Source organism: Physeter macrocephalus, chromosome 1 (assembly GCF_002837175.3).
Source record: "Physeter macrocephalus isolate SW-GA chromosome 1, ASM283717v5, whole genome shotgun sequence".
Classification (NCBI taxonomy): Eukaryota; Metazoa; Chordata; class Mammalia; order Artiodactyla; family Physeteridae; genus Physeter; species Physeter macrocephalus.
Window position 1 is genome coordinate 63,923,339 of NC_041214.2, and position 15,791 is coordinate 63,939,129.

General features: G+C 39.2%; 1 protein-coding gene and 1 non-coding gene across 2 annotated transcripts in view; both read right to left on the bottom strand.

The window, feature by feature from the left end:
- The window catches only part of SLC7A14 (solute carrier family 7 member 14), a 117,310-nt gene that overhangs the window by 83,310 nt on the left and 18,209 nt on the right, over positions 1-15,791 (bottom strand). The window lies entirely within an intron of this gene.
- TRNAR-UCU (transfer RNA arginine (anticodon UCU)) lies at positions 11,295-11,367 on the bottom strand. Its single transcript has one exon. It is a non-coding gene; the product is annotated as a tRNA-Arg (tRNA).

The following is a 15,791-nucleotide window of genomic DNA, read 5'->3' on the forward strand; positions in this document are numbered from 1 at the left end:
TTTTTTTTTTTTTTTGGCTGCATTGGGTCTTCGTTGCTGCACGCAGGCTTTCCCTAGTTGTGGCGAGTGGGGGTTACCCTTCGTTGAGGTGCGCGGGCTTCTCACTGCAGTGGCTCCTCTTGTTGCAGAGCACGGGCTCTAGGCACGCGGGCTTCAGTAGTTGTGGCATGTGGGCTCAGTAGTTATGGCTCGCGGGCTCTAGAGCGCAGGCTCAGTAGTTGCGGCGCACAGGCTCAGTTGCTCTGCGGCATGTGGGATCTTCCCGGACCAGGGCACGAACCCGTGTTCCCTGCACTGGCAGGCGGATTCTTAACCACTGTGCCACAAGGGAACTCTGGTGTTCTGAGCACATCTAAGCTACGCTAGGCTAAGCTGTGATTTTTGGTAGGTTAGGTGTATTAAATGCATTTTTGACTTATGATGGGTTTCTTGGGATGTAATTCCATTGTAGAGGAACATCTATATTCAACAATTAGTTTAATCTTCTTTTAATAGAAATTGAAGCTCTTCTCATTATTTTCCTCTTGTAAGCAATGCCACAGTGGACATATATTTTGCAGACATTTCCATATAATCCCTTACCCTAAGTTCCTAGAAGTGGAGTTGCCAAGTTAATTAGGTATGCATCTTTTACGTTCTGGTGCCTTTGCCAGATTGTCCTTTCAAAAGATTGTGGCACTTTACACACTTCTCAGTATCATATGCCTGTACCCATTTCCCGCCAGTATTAACAGCTTCTGAAATAGGCAGTTCCCATAAAATAAAATTTTGCATCAGTAAAACTTGATTCAGGCTGCATTTACAGAGTGTCTAATGTGTACTGGGTGCTAACAATACCAAGATATATAAGCCAGAGTTCCTGCCTTCTCCTACCCAGTGCTCCTGGGTACATACATGTATGTAAATATCACCTGGGCATCTTGTTAAAATGCAGTTTCTGCCTCGGTAAGTCTGAGATGGGGCCCGAGATTCTGCATTTCTAAGAAGCTTCCAGAAAATGCCTCTGCCTGGGCAGTTGGTCTGCATCTAGCAGCAAGACTCAATCCCACCTCTGGGCCTTTGCAGTAGCTGTTCTATTTACCTGCTTTGATCCTCCCCACTCTTTGCTGAGGTCAGTTGTTCCCACATCTGGCTGCATATGAGAAATCACCCAGGAAACTCAAAAAACCAAAAGCGCAAACACAGCTCCTCAGGCTTTTCCACATCTCTGGGAGTGGGGTCTAAGAATCCGTATTTTAAACAAAATCACAGACCAGACTCTTGAAACTTTTGGTTAGGTTGCTCCTACTGACCCCCAGGCCTCACCTGAGCATCATTTCTGATCTATGAATGAGTTTTGTCCTATCCCCCACCTCTATAAGCTGTTATAGCACCCCGCACTTCTCCTTTTGAACACTCCATGGAATAAATGAATTGATTGTGTCATTATTCATTAGAGTTTGTCCCTTTTAGTCTCTGAGTTCCATGAAGGCAGAGCTGTGTCTGTCTTGGGCACTGTAGTGTCCCCAGCACCAAGCCAGGACTTCTGGCAACAGAGGAATGGATACATTAGTGGACATTCCTTGCAAAACATGTTGTAAATATTTTCACATTCAATTGTCGTTAAGTCCGTAAGGCAGGAAGTAAGGCATTAATATCCCTAAACTAAAAATGAAAAAAGAGGTTTAGAGACATAAAGTGAGTTGTTAATGATGACACAGCTTAGGTCCAAATTTGGACATTGGCTTTCTGTCCGTTCTCTGCCTCTCCAGGCTGTTCCTCTACAGGTTTTATACTCAGCCAGAGCTGAGGAAATTAGTTTAAATGTCCCCAATGTGACACTTATTTAGGATCTCAGAAATTAAGAATACTAACAGTTATCCTACAGAGAGGCACTTGGCTTGAACAGTGACATGAAGATTGCATCCTTTGAGAATAAACAGTGGTGCCTGTGATCACTTCCACAGTATACTTTAAAGCATGAGCAGGGGAGAAAACATACGTAGATCAATCAGGAAAAATCACCTTACCCCAAACCCATGGAGGCATGGGGAGTCTATACAAGAGCAAAGATAGAAAAGCAATTTAAGCTTTTTACAGGAAATCTTTTAATTGCAGGGGCAGAGGCCTAATGGGTGAAGGCTTCAATGAAGAAAAGAGGAAGATCTTGGGTTATAATTAAATGATAGTTGTGAACTGGGTATGTGTATAATGAGGGGTTGATTTGAAAATAGGTCAAGGTCCTCAATTCTGTTAGCCTCAGTGCCAGCTTTTGTATAGCACACATTACATTATTAATGTGATGGGGAATCATACCCATTCGTATACTGACATGAAATTCATAGGTAAAATAATTAACCCACAAACATTATTTAAGAAAAATCAATATAATGCCCTCATAGTATGAAGAACTAGAAGGCAATTAATTTATAATAAAAATGCTCTTCAAACTGTAAATGCTCAAGCACAATATAATGAAGTACTCAGACTTGCATCTATGCTCAGGGTGATCTCAGCAGCCGCAAGTAACAAAGTTGTGGGCTGTTGGTGATCCAAATACTACCGATGAGGGTTTGCGAGTGAAGTGATTTTCTGAAAACTTCCAAATTAAACCTAATACCACTTGCCCTCGATGTGTATGTTAGTTGCCTTTCTGAAAATTTCAGCACATATAAATTTTTAAAATTGAGGTATAACTCACCTGTCATAAAATTCATTTTTAAAATGTATGATTCAGTGGTTTTTAGTTGCATACCCATCACAGTTGTCTAATTTCAGAACATTTTATCACCCCCAAAAGAAACGCATACCCATGAGCAGTAACTCCTCATTGCCTCTTCCCCCAACTCCTGGAAACCACGAATCTACCTTCTGTCTCTATGGATTTGCCTTTTTCAAGTATTTCATATAAATGCAATAATATATGTGGCCTTTTGTGTCATAAATTTCACTTATAATGTTTTCAGAGTTCATCCATGTTGTATCATGTATCAGAACTTCATTTATTTTTGCGGTTGAATAATAGTCCATGGTATGGATATACCACATTTTGTTTATCCACTCATTGGTTGATGCCATTTTGGTTGTTTACACTTTTTGGCTATTATGAATAATGTTGCTGTGAACATTTGTGCCCAAATTTTTGTCTGGACATATGCTTTCAAGTCTGTTGGGTATATACTAGGAGTGGAATTGCTGGGTCATATGGCAACTCTATGTTTAACATTTTGAGGAACTGCCAGACTGTGTTCCAAATGTCTACTCAAATCCTTTGTCCATTTTAAAATTGAATATTTGTATTTTTATTATTGAGACCTAAGAGTTCTTTATATATTCTGAATACTAGATCTTTATCAGATATATAATTTGCAAATATTTTCTCCTATCCTGTGGACTGTCTTTTTACTTTCTTCATGGTATCATTTACAATGCAGAAGTTTTTGGGTTTGATGTAGTCTAATTTATCTATTTTTTCTTTTATTGCTTATGCTTTTGCTGTCATATCTAAGAAACTATTGCCTAATCCAAGGTCATGAACGTTTATACTTATGTTTTTGTCTAAGACTTTTATAGTTTTAACTCTTACATTTAGGTCTTTGATCCATTCTGAGTTAATTTTTGTATATGGTTTGAGATAAGATTCTTTTGTATACAGATATCCAGCTGCCCCAGCACCATTTGCTGAAAAGACTATACTTTCCTCATTGAGTTGTCTTGATACCCTTGTCAAAATCATTAGCCCATAACTGTAAGGGTTTAATTCTGGGCTCTCAATTCTGTTCCATTGATCTGTATGCCTGTCTTTATGGCATATATAAAATATATGCGTAGTATTTGCATGTAAAATGGTATTATGTTCTGGGCTCAGACAATTGTCAACAGGTTTTTCACCTGTATGTTTGTCCAATGGGGCATTTGAAAGTCATGTGAGAGGCAGGGCAATTCTTCCTTCTGTGAGACTGTGCTGCCCATTGCAGTACATCTAGCATTATTAGCCCCTGCCAACTACATGCCAGTGTGCCCTCCAATCATTTTGACAGTTAAAATGTCTCATAACTTTCTAGAGTATTCCTCAGGAAGCAATATTCCCATTGAGAACCACTTCTCTAAAGGCACCTTCTGTACCTTCAGCCTTTTTCCTTCTCTGCCTCTCCAGCCCATCTCCCACATGGCTAAAATATGAGTCTTTCCAGGTTATTCCTTGCTCGAAAGCTTTTAATAGCTCCTTATGCTCTGTGAAATGAAGTTCAAGCCTTCCAGCATAGCTCATCAGCTCGATTACCCTCCAGATCCCTGTCCTGCACGCCACCTGGCCTACGAAAGTGGCCTTGCCACTACTCGCTGCCCCTCCATTGCGCACACTGACAGCTCTTAGGAAATCACATTCATTTTCCAGAACCAGCTCCATCAGCTCCTCTGGAAGCCTTGTGGGTCCCCTCTCCAGCTGGCGGTGCCCTTTCCTGAGTTCCCGAGGAACATGCTTGGACTTTGGGCTTTGTTCATCTTGGCATCTCTGGTTCCACTTCAGTCCGAAGCACACTGCCTGGTACACTGTTGGGATCAGTGAATTTTGTTGCAAGCGTGAATCCTCAGTACTCCCGTAAGTTCTTTTTTTTTTTTTTAACATCTTTATTGGAGTATGATTGCTTTACAATGGTGTGTTAGTTTCTGCTTTATAACAAAGTGAATCCGCTATACATATACATATGTCCCCATATCTCTTCCCTCTTGCGTCTCCCTCCCACCCTCCCTATCCCACCCCTCCAGGTGGTCACAAAGCACCGAGCTGATCTCCCTGTGCTATGCGGCAGCTTCCCACTAGCTCTCTATTTTACATTTGGTAGTGTATATATGTCCATGCCACTCTCTCACTTGGTCCCAGCTTACCCTTCCCCCTCCCCGTGTCCTCAAGTCCATTCTCTAGTAGGTCTGTGTCTTGCCCCTAGGTTCTTCATGACCATTTTTTTTTTGAGTTACTTCACTCTGTATGACAGACTCTAGGTCCATCCACCTCACTACAAATAACTCATAATATTCCATTGTATGTATGTGCCACATCTTCTTTATCCATTCATCTGTCGATGGACACTTAGGTTGCTTCCATGTCCTGGCTATTGTAAATAGAGCTGCAATGAACATTTTGGTACATGACTCTTTTTGAATTATGGTTTTCTCAGGGTACTCCCCTAAGTTCTTATTCCTCAGGAAACTAACTGCTCTGTTTCTCCTGAGGCATTGATTAGCTTTGCAGCTCATAAAGATTTGTTATCACTTATTTATATAAGACATATACCTTTATTTGAGAAGATAGACAGGGGTCTGTATGTGTAATTCAAGAGAGTAAGGAAAGGAAGCTTCCAGGTAAAAATATCAACTTCATCATCATCATCATCATCATCATCATCAACAACAACAATAGAAAGTCTTCCAAATGCTAGAAATTCTATGATGGGGCAAAGCCTTTTTGTTCCATTAGGAAAGAGATAGTTTAATACCCAAATGCCCCATGTGATATATTTAAGGAAAGTGGAAATGTCTGATGGAAAATAATTAGAGGCTATGGAGAGATGAGGAAGCTCTGGGAACCTAAAAGCAGCCAGAGTTCAGGGAACAGTTGGAAGAATAAGTTTGTCTGAAGTGGCAGCTGCTGTGTTTAAATTACTTATTTGCAAACATTGGCCCTAGAGTCAACCCTGGACACCAATTCTCCTGCTAATGCTCTGATGCCCAAGTCACTGATAAAAGTTTTTTTTTTTTTTTGCATGATTTGACATTTTTAAATGATTTTTTCATTCTGAAATTAATACACACTAGTTGGAAAAATCTTAAGAAATATGGTTAAATTAAAAGAAACAACATCCATCACCATGAATTCCACTGCCTACAGATGGCACTGTGAATATTCTGGTGCACGTGCTTCCAGTAACTTTCCCTCCGGTGTTTTTAACCCCTCCGTGGTGTGACTTTGATAGTCAGTCATTGGGGAAAACTGCAGATTTCAGAGCTAAAAAAAGAAAAAAAAAAGAGGACAAGAGCAAGAAGAGGATAAACTCTTCTCCTCTGTCCAAGGACTGTGCTGGGCATGGCTAGGAGTGATTAGAGTATTGATTGTATTACATGTTGCGCTGCACAGCCGTGACGTCAGTAACACAATTCAGAATGACCAGAACGAAATTAACCATGAGTCAGATGGCAGCTCCTGGCTTTTTAAGCTAAGGAGAAATGATTTTTGTCGGGGTTCATTGATTCGGTATTTTCTCTTCTCTGCCTGTGTTTCATTTGTTTAGTACTAAGTCCAAAGGGCCATGTTGAAACCGCATTTTAACTGACATTCAGCATCTTCCTCTCCACAAACGGCCAGCATGAAGCCAGTGCAATGTCTCTGGCACAGCTCCCCTCCTTCCTACAGTCCTCATGCACTTCAGCCTTCATGCGCTACGGCTGCCCTAACCACTTCTGACAGCCGACTGGCTTCTGCTTTCAATTCCTTCCTCTCTATCTTCTAAAGCCCAGCCCTAGTTATTACCTTTTTGCTCAGAAACCTTTAACAGGGTCCTGATGCAAAAGGAATGAAGTTCAGGCCCTTAGCAGGTTATTTGCCCAAGTCTGCCTTTCCAGCCTACTCTTCTGTTACTCTCAGATGGCTCCAGTGGAAAGTAATCTTGGAAGAGGCTGCCAAGCACTTTGAAAAAATATTGCTTGTTTAGCTAATTATGAAAGTAATACCTGCTCATTGTAGACAATTTTGAAAACGTAAGGAATAAAGAGGAAAATAATAATTGCCCATAACCCACTGCCTAGAATTAGCCACTGTTAACGTTTTGGTGCAAAATGTTACAAATTATGCTCAAACTGTACATACAATATAGGATTCTGCTGTTTTCACCTCTTATTATGTTATGGACATTTGCTCAGATCATTAAATAGTCTTATAAACTATGATTTGAATGGTTATTCAATGTTTCATGATATAATTGTGCCATAATTAACATAATCATTCATCTATTGTTGGTACTGTTAAGCATTTAGGTTTCTATCAAGTTTTTATTATTATAAATAATGCAAAATGAACTTGCTTGCATATACATTTTTGACCGCATTTTTTATATTTGCTTAGAAGAGATTCCTAGAGGATGGCAACTTATAACTCTTCTGCCTATTATTTTAATAATTGGCATATTTGTTTTATCTCCTTTACTAACATGTGTCTACCCTGTGCGAGCTGGCACAAAGTTCTGCCTGAAGTGGGTGTACTATAACTGTTGGTTGAATTAAAAGACAGTTCACCTCCCTGGATCTCAGTTTCTTCATCTGTAAAATGGAAGCATTGAACTATATTACCTTTTAAGGCATGCCATTTGAAAGTTTTTGTACCTTCAGGCTTTAGCTAATAACATATATTTAAGATATGATATTCATAAATAGTTGGGATCACAGCCCATTTCTCATGTAGATAACTAATGTCCCATGGAGCTCAGGACGGCCTGCAGCCTGTACAAGGACTGGGGTTAGAGGCCGGGAGGCAGTATGGCAAGTTGGGAAGTCCGCAGGATTGCATTCCCTTAGTTCTGGCTTCCATTGCTCCTCTGTGTGACCTTGGGCAAAGCACCTTTGCCTCTCTGGATTTCAGATCTTCTTTTGTAAACACTATTAATCATCCCTACTTGGATGTGAGGACTAAAAGGGATAATGTATGTAGGGCTCCTTGTAGGGGTGGGTTTTAATTGTCATGCTATTTTTGTAATGCACATTTCAGTGAATCACTTAGTGCCCTGGATGATGCCACACAAGTTTGATATAACAGGGTTGCTCTTCAAGGAAGGTATTAATCCTCTTTTTCAACATCAGCACAGTAAATGGTGAGTCACCACATGGGAAAAAATAGTCAAAATGGCTGGATTAACACATAATTTATATTTATAGTAGAAAAGTGCACACTTTGAAATGAAACATTTCTGTGTTAAAAGTTTGTCTCTAGCCCATACTAGTGCATGGTCTTGGGCAAGTTACTCCAGCCCGCCAAGCTGTGCAAACTGGGGATAATCACAGCACCTACGTTACAGGGTTGTTGTGAGCAATTCTATAAAATGATGTACGTGAAGTGCTTAGTACAGTCCAGGCACATTGGAAGTACTAAAGAAACAAACCCAAACAAACCCACAAACCAAACCTTTTATGATTTATCATATCATGGCTTCAGGCCAGGAAGTTTTCAATCAGCCTTAATTTGTCACTGTTCCTGAGTTACGTAATTCCATATTGATTTTAAGAACAGTGCCTCTGGAGTTGCCTAATTTTGTTACCTAGAGAAGTTCAATCCTATTTATCAAACTCTAACCAAGCGCCGATTCTATGTCAGACTCCGTGCTGGGTGCTGAGGCCAGAAATGAAGCGGTGGGACCCCTTTGAGCCTGTGTAGTGGAAGTGGCATTGGGTTGGGAGACATAGATGGGAAGGAAGTAGTAAGACCTAGTGGATAAGAGTGGAGATCTGGCATCTGACCACCTCCATTCAAATCCCAGCTCTGTCACTGACCAGCTGTGTGACCTTGTAACTTGAGCTCCCCACATCTCGGTTTGAGTTTTTCCTTTTGTAATATGAGGGTAATAATAGCATCTTCCCTAAAAGTGCTATTGTAGGGATTAGATGAGATGCTCCATGGAACTTGCTTAGAAAATGCAGGACTTACAGTAAGCATCAGTAAATGTTGTTTAATTGCTATCTGTTGAGAGACAAGAGTGAATTCTGAATTCTAGTCCTCTCTTTCCCACTGAATAGTTTTGTAATCTTGGGTGATATTCATGTCTCTGAATCAAAAGGGAAGGAAGGGGGTTACTGTGTTGGCTGGGCTGATTGGTCCTGACAGCCAAGGGGAAATTGGGTTGTAGTACACAATGGGGGCAAGAAGGATAAGTCTGGAATACAGGGAGGAGCTCCCCTAGGGCATCTCATACTACCTTGTCCTGTGTTCAAGTCACTGGGAAACTGCACCAACCCAATTCAGGCAGAACTGCTGGGAACCTTGGTATTCTCAATTTAGAAAATGAAAAGGCAGGGTGGGAGGGGTTAACTACTTATATTCCCTCTCAGACTTACAATTCTCAAGTTCTAAATCCCCATTCTACTTCTAACTTGCTGTGTTTTGTACACTGAGGTATCTGGGCAAATAGCCAGTTTTATATTCAGATCACCATGGTAGATGTGAGTAGCTCAGTAATAAGACTGTGTGGCTGAAATTCAAATAGGGAACACACCCACTTGGTATGAAAAATGTCAAATGACAGAGTTAAACATGAGGTTTTTCCTATAATGTCATTCTCAATGGAGAATTACAAAGTTGGATTTCAATGACTGGGCTTTTTCACTGGCTATAAATATAAGGTTATAGTATAAGAATGGCTTGTTTAAGGTTCTCCTTACACCTAAGCAGAAGGGGTGGCAATTCCTTCCTGTTATAATAGTGCTTAGTCCTGATATAAATAGTTCTCCCTGTGTGTGGCCCTGCTCAGCTAAAGGATGTGAGCTGTTGATTTTCTTTTTTATTGGGGTAGAGTTGTTTTACAATGCTGTGTTAGTTTCTACTGTACAGCGAACTGGAGTTCCCTGTGTTATACAGCAGGTTCTCATTAGTTATCTATTTTATACATATTACTATATACATGTCAATCCCAATCTCCCAATTCATCACACGCCCCCTTTCCCCCCTTGGCGTCCATATGTTTGTTCTCTACATCTGTGTCTCTATTTCTGCCTTGCAAACAGGTTCATCTGTACCATTTTTCTAGATTCCACATATATGCATTAATATGTGATATTTGTTTTTCTCTTTCTGACTTACTTCATTCTGTATGACAGTCTCTAGGTCCATCCACATCTCTACAAATGACCCAATTTTATCCCTTTTTATGGCTGAGTAATATTCCATTGTATATATGTACCACATCTTCTTTATCCATTCATCTGTCAGTGGGCATTTAGGTTGCTTCCATGACCTGGCTATTGTAAATAGTGCTGCAGTGAACATTGGGGTGCATGTGTGTTTTTGAATTATGGTTTTCTCTGGGGAACTGTTGATTTTCATGCTAGTAACTGCCTGGCTAAATGACGGCCCTGGGAGGTTTATATAGGAGTCTAACTGCATGAAAGTCTGTTTCATAAAAACCACAAGTGACATAGAGTGCTTTCTAAACTTGTACCTCACAAAATTACTAATTAATGTGTTCCTACCAATTGCTAGTATTAATGCTGATAAAGGGCCTGTTTAAACAGAACATTAGTGATTTCACAGGGTTGTTTCAATTTTTAAATTTCTTCAGGGAGAGAAGGTAGAATGCAATTCTTTTCTCTTTTAGAAAGGTGGAATGTCATTAATTCAAATTGATTTCTTAAGTGATTGTAAGATTCTCTTCTGGGTATCAGAAAAGATCTATTTCTCTCAATCAGTAGAAATACAGTAGAACTGTATTTCTGATTTCAGAAATACAATGTTACTCTTTTTTTCTTAAAAACTTTGTAACTATAAAATTGATAACTATCATTGTAAAAAATTTAGAAAGTAGGAAGAAGATTATAGTCTATCACCTTAAAATGCCTACCATTATACCAGTTTAAAAATTGTTTTCATGTAAGGGATGTAGCATTCACAGAGTAATTTTTGGTTCCTTCCTTTTCTCTAGCAAAAAATTTTTCACCCTTGAACACTCATTAGGTTGCTTGACTCAAGAATGGGATATTGATTAATCCCTGTTCTAGCTGAATGCCACAGATTTTTTAAAAAAATTACTAATTCTAATACCTGGGTTATAAAACAAGCAAATAGATTCAACTGACACATGCGGAGTTTCTCCCCCCGCCCCCCTCCCCTCTTGAATTTGGGAGGCCAGACTATGGTTGGCTTTATTAGGTGAGATTCCAGTCTCACGCAGTGTGTAATTAACAACCAAATCGAACTGAACCCTTTCAGTTCACTGGCATTTCAGAGGTGAGAAGGACCAGCTCAGTCTCTGCCAACTTTCTGGCCAGGCTGAGTCATCCACTGGGACCAGGAACTTCCTTCCATGACAGAGCACCTGTGGCTGTAGCTCCTGGGATCTCCAGTCTCTGAAGAAACAAACATGGATCGGACTGGGCTGGTCAAGGTGTGTGAGAGCCCTGCCTGGGGTACCTGATGGTCTCATCCCTCATCTCTCTCTGTAGGACTGTGACCTCCAAACTTCCACTCTCTCTTTTTTAAAAAATTATTTTCTCTTGGGACTTGAGAATTCTTTTCTATGACAATTTTTTTTTGCCACACTGCGGGGCATGCAGGATCTTATTTCCCCGACCAGGGATCGAACCTGTACCCCCTGAATTAGAAGTGCAGAGTCCTAACCACTGGACCACCAGGGAATTCCCCCTCCACTCTCTCATGAATTGTTAGGAAGACTTTTCTCAAATCCCCCAACCTCAGTGAGGCCATCCTGCTGCTCTGATGTGGGACTAGGCACAGTGCCTCAAATTTTAAAACAAAACATAAAAAAATTTAAATTATGAAATATTTCAGACATATGTAAAAGTATAGAAAGCAATATGATAGCCACTCCTATTTAACAGATTTTACCAATTTTGCTATTGATCTCTCTTTCTGAAAATAAATAAAAGGTACCAGTTAATAGCTAAGACTCTCCTATTTCATCTCTTCCCTCTTTCTCCATAGAGGTAACTACTATCCTGGAGATAGTACACATCATTCCCATGAATGTTTTAAACATTGTTTTTAACCATGTAAGTTGTATTCTTAGAGATTATTGTGTTGACTGTGTTCAAAATGTTTAAAAATCATATCAACTGGCGTTTTCACTTAAATTTTTAATTTTGAGGTTGATCTGTCTCTAGGTCTAGGTAATCTATTTTCACTCAGGTGTAATATCTTACTGTACAAATCTACTAATTTATTTACTCATTCTCCTAATGCTGGCAGTTTGGTTGCTTCTCTTTTTTCACGAATGCGAACCATGCTGCAGGGAACATCCTTTCAGTGTGTGTCTCCTTCCGTGTGTGTGGTTGGGTTGCTGGGTATAAAGTGGGGGGACCTTTAACTTTACTAGATACTAGCGAGCCACCAAATTGCTCTCTCCAATGGTTGGGTACTTCCATCAGAAACGTGCAAGACTTCCTGTTTCTGCACATCCTCACCAACACCTAGTGTTATCAGGCTTTAAAATTGTTGTTTATGTGATAGGTGTGAAAAGCCTTCAGTGGGTTTAATGTGTTCAGCATTTCTCTGATTATTCAATTTGTTAAGTAGGTCTTTTCATGGTTTTTGTTTGTTTTACCGCATGGGTTTCCTTTTCTGTGAATTGCTTGTTCCTGATCATTGCCCATTTTCTACTGTGCTGTTGTTTCTTTTCTTATATATCTGTAGGAACTCCGCGGCATGTGGGATCTTCCCGGACTGGGGCACGAACCCACGTCCCCTGCATCGGCAGGTGGACTCTCAACCACTGCGCCACCAGGGAAGCCCTAAACTTTTTTTTTTTTTTATTCTTACACATATAAGAAAGAAATGAGCTATGAGAGAACTCATGAGTTCCTTTCTATCTTAACATTCACTCTGCATTCTAATATGTCATATGTAGCTCATAATGCTATAATGACTCTGTGACTTGTCTTTTTTTTAAATAGTGTCTTTTGTACAGAAGTCTTTAATGTTAATGTAGTCAGTTTATCAGTATTTTCCGTTATGATCTTCTTTGTGTGTGTGTGTGTGTGTGTGTGTGTGTGTGTGTGTGTGTGCTTGTGTGTGTGATTTATGTAAGAAATCTTTCCTTACTCTGACACAATAAAGATTTTATTTTATATGTTTATCTAAACATTATTTTTCAAAACAAATAATTTTTTATGGAAGTATTGTTGATTTACTGTGTTACATCTAAAATTTTTTAATAGCTTTTCACATTTGGGAATTTTATGTATTTGATAACTTTTGCTTTATATATTTTGAAGTTATATTGTTAAGGGTATACAGGTTCAGAATTATTATATATTCCTGATAAGTTTTTCCTTTTATCATTATGTTACTATCATTTTTGTTTATATTTTATACTAAAATTATTTTGTATGATACTAACAGATCTATAACATCCTCTTTTGGTTAGTATTTGAAAAATATTGATTATATTTTTCTATCCCTTAATGTTCGCCCTTTCTATGTCTTTAGTTTTTCAAGTATATCCCTTAAATAAAATATTAAAAATCCACCCTAGAACCTTAAAGTTATTCATTTAATGTGTTGATATTTTTGGATTACTGGAATATTTATATTTATTTCCCCTATATTATTTTGTCTTATGTATTCACCATGTCTTTTTTGTTTTTGCTCTCCACTTTACCCCTTTTTTAATCAAATGAATAAAAAATACATTTCCTTTTTATTCATTTGATTATACACCATCTATTATTTTTGTTAGTTACCCTTAATTTATTGACCTAAAATATGAAGCTAGTCAGTATCTTTCCCTACTTTCTGCATGAAACAAGTGCCTCTAACTCCTTTGGCTCTTATTAATTTCCTTCACTGTTCAGTGTTATTGTTGGCTACTATTATATTCCTACCTTGTTTTTAAGTCTGCACTGCCTTGGCCATTATCCTTTATTTTTGTTTATTTATTTATTTTTGACAGGGAGGTGTTTCTTTAGGTTTACCCACAAGTTTCCAATTTCTTTCTTTGCTCATTATTCCTCTGGTCTCAATATTCTTCCTCTAGAAGAATATTCTTTTTTAAAATAATTAATTAATTAATTATATTTTTGGCTGCGTTGGGTCTTCGTTGCTGCACGCAGGCTTTCTCTAGTTGCGGTGAGCGGGGGCTACTCTTGGTTGTGGTGCGCAGGCTTCTCATTGCGGTGGCTTCTCTTGTTGCAGAGCACGGGCTCTAGGCATGCGGGCTTCAGTAGTTGTGGCTCACGGGCTCTAGAGCACAGGCTCAGTAATTGTGGCACACGGGCTTAGTTGCTCCACGGCATGTGGAGTCTTCCCAGACCAGGGCTTGAACCCGAGTCCCCTGCATTGGCAGGCGGATTCTTAACCACTGCACCACCAGGGAAGCCCTAGAAGAATATTCTTTAGTTGTTCTTTTATTGAAGGTCTCTGAGTGACTAAGTATCCTAATATTTGTTGGAAAATATCTTTATTTCAGCCTTACTCTAAAAGTGTATAGAATACTAATTGACAGTTATTTTCCCTCAGCATTTTGAACATATTATTCTGCTGTCTTCTGGTCTCTATTGTTGCTATTGAAAAGTATGCTTAGATTCCACTGTTGTTCTTTTCTAGGTAATCTTTTTATGCTTGCTGTGTATATTTTTTGTCTTGTCTTTGGCATTCTGAAGTTTATTGCATGTATCTAGGTATGGGTTCATTTTTATTTGCCCTGCTCAGAGGTGGTGGCTATCCTTATACCTGAGAATTCATATCTTTATGAAATTCTGGGAAATTCCCAGGCATTATATTTTCAAACATTGTTGCCTACACATTTTTTTTTCTGATTTCTCTTTCTGAAATGCCTATTTGATAAATGCTTGGCCTTCTCATTTCATTCTTCTTATCTCTAATGGTGTTTTCATATATCCAGCTCTTTTATCTTTCTCTACTGCATCCTGTGCAGTTGCCTAAAATCTTTCAATTCACCGATTCTCTCTCTAGCTATGGGTTATCTCTTCCTTAGGCTTTAAATTTCAGTGATCATATTTTCACTTCTAAAAATTCAGTTGGTTCTTTTTCAAATTCATTTATTGTTTTTCTTATGACATCTTGTTCTTTCTTTGTGGTCCCCTCCCCACTTTCTTTTGGTTTTTAAATTATTTTAAACACATTTATTTCAGTCTCCTTCAGATTCTCTATTATCTTAGGTTCTTGGGATAACCTCCAGTTCTTTGTGTTTACTCATTCTGACTCATGGGGGAGTATTTCTTTATCTGTGTTTAAATTTTTGATTGTGAGCAAACTTCAGTGGAGCTTGTTTTATCTAGGATATCCTGTCTGGCCTGGGTTGTGGGAGTATCCTTCCAGAGTTGTTTTGCATTTTTCTTCTGCCAGGTGCCTCATGGGTATTTGTGGCCCAATTTTTATGTTAAATTCCAAGCCTTGGGATTCTTATACTGAGTGAGCAGTGTGAATCTGGGCTCCACCCTTGTGTGGAAAGGCTGAGGTTTTGATTTCTCAGGCAAGACTTTTTTTGTTCTCTATTCAGAGCTCTAGGCAGAGACAAGCTCCCTTGATGATCATTGATGTAGTGGGTAGGATTTTTCTTGTCTCTTCTTTCACTGAGAATGAGGTACTTTGAAGGTCCTAGATCTGTATAGGGGTCTCAGTTTCAAGTCCCCTCTTCCAGAGGGCCTAAATCTACAGTCCTTCCTGCGTGTGCCTTCAAAGCCAAGTCCTTAAGCGTTAGTGCCCCTGTCCTGGGTCTTATAACCCTTCTTCCCCTCACTCTCCCATTTTTTTCTTCTGACTCACCTCTTCATTCTCTGAGCCTTAATTGATCCTAATATTACTTCTGATAATACATGTTGTGGCCTCAAGTCCCTTCACAGTCTAGGCGCCACAGCTGTCAGCTCCCTGAGGACATGACCTATGTTTTAATCTTTTTCAGGGTTAATAAACAACCTAGCAAACTTCATGCCACAAATATTTGTTAATTGATTCACAAACTTCCCAGTGTGAGAAGTTGCTATGTCTGCACCTTCACACAAAATATATAAGCTGTTTTGCACTTAAACTGATATAGTCGGGGGTGCCCCAAGCCTCAGATCTTTTTTTTTTTTTTTTTTTT